Source organism: Chrysochloris asiatica, unplaced genomic scaffold (genome assembly GCF_000296735.1).
Source record: "Chrysochloris asiatica unplaced genomic scaffold, ChrAsi1.0 scaffold00052, whole genome shotgun sequence".
Taxonomy (NCBI): domain Eukaryota; kingdom Metazoa; phylum Chordata; class Mammalia; order Afrosoricida; family Chrysochloridae; genus Chrysochloris; species Chrysochloris asiatica.
Genome location: NW_006408570.1, coordinates 11,922,532 through 11,924,128, shown reverse-complemented (window position 1 = coordinate 11,924,128; position 1,597 = coordinate 11,922,532). Strand labels below are relative to the sequence as shown.

The 1,597-nt window shown below is 42.5% G+C and overlaps 1 pseudogene; it reads right to left on the bottom strand.

The window, feature by feature from the left end:
• Positions 1-794: 794 nt before the first annotated feature.
• On the bottom strand, positions 795-1,171 carry LOC102827770 (annotated as a pseudogene).
• Positions 1,172-1,597: the final 426 nt, after the last annotated feature.

Here is a 1,597-nt window from a genome sequence, read left to right as displayed (position 1 = left end):
CCATCACCACCAAGTATATGTACCCCCATGGCCAAGACTAAGTTCAATCTCCCAGTACAAAATAAACACAATTAACTTTTTAAAATAACGCTTTTATTGTGAATTGAGTGATAGTCTACATGGGAAAAATATCAGTCTTGTACTCAACCAGTTGTATTTTGTTTCATTGCAATGACCTCCATGGACCATTGGTTAACAGTATTTGCCTCTATTCCCCTACTCTTTTTTGGTGTACACAAAAACACTCAGGAATATATAATCGTTTAAACAACTGAAGGGCATGTTTTGCAGCCTGCCTCCTGCCCACCTGCACACAGCCTTTCTCTTTCCATGAGTCTAGAGTCCTCAGCTGCTCTATCTTTCCATGCCTTCACCTCTGTCTCCATCTCTGGTGTCACTGTTTCTCTGGACAGAGACCCACATTCTGCTCATGCTCTTCTCTCTTGATGGTCCTAGGGTCCTCTGTTCCTGGAATGTAAGATAAACTACTGCCCCCTTTTTGTTATACAACTTCTACCTTTATCATGCCCTACTTCTTTTATACCCAAATGAAACCAACCTTACTGCCATTGAGCCACTTCCAATTCATAATGAGTTCTGAGGCTGTAGATTTTTATAGAAGCAGAGAGCCTCATGTTTTCCTGAGGAGAGGTTTGTGAGTTTTGAACTGCTGAACTTGTGGTTAGCAGCCCAGTGCCGCTATACCTTCTACTGCTTTTGTGTCCTCTTCAATTTATTTTTATTTTTATTTATTTATTTATTGCAGATTTATACGTTTATTTGATCATAAACTATTAGTTTTCATCCACATTGACTATCTGTAGGTTTTTGAAGGTGGTGACAGGCACATAGGTCACCAGTGTATAGAGTTTATTTGGTGAATCTTCATCCTCATTACGTTTTCTGGACAACCGCTCCCGGATACAGTATGGGAAGTTCCTGATTCATTTGGCCCAGACAGCTTTGTTGAGCCTGGTGTCAATGCGCACATCTGGTGCTCCCATTTCTTCATGACAAATTTCCGAATCTCCTTGAGTGCTCGAGGGGCACGCTTCTTGAAGCCTACTCCATGGATGCGCTTGTGAATGTTGATGGTGTACTCTCTGGTCACCGCTTCGTTGATAGCAGAACGACCCTTCTTCTTCTCGCCACCCTTCTTTGCGGGGGCCATAGCAGTAGACTCAGGTTGGAAAGGAAGAGCACAAAGGATTGTGGGATTCTTCAATTTATTTTTGCTTTGAGCATTGTGAGCACTCTAATAAACGTGTTGTTAAGTGCTGTCACGTGGGTTCTGACTCATAGTGGTTTTGTGTAGGGTTTCAGAGGAGTAGCTGGTGAGTTTGAACCACTAACCTTGAGGTTCAAACCGACCTTGAAATTGAGTGTATTACCCTGCAGCGCAACACCAAGACTCTTTTTTGTGAGTACGTTTTATGTGAGAAGGCATGGGAGGTGGTGGGAGAGGGTAGACAGACATTAGAAGAGAAGATGTGGACTGGGCAGAGAGTGGATAAAGTTCTAGCATAATCAGTTTTGAACCTGATCCTGCACACATGTTGTTGTTAAGTGCTGTTGACTCATAGTGACTCTATATAAA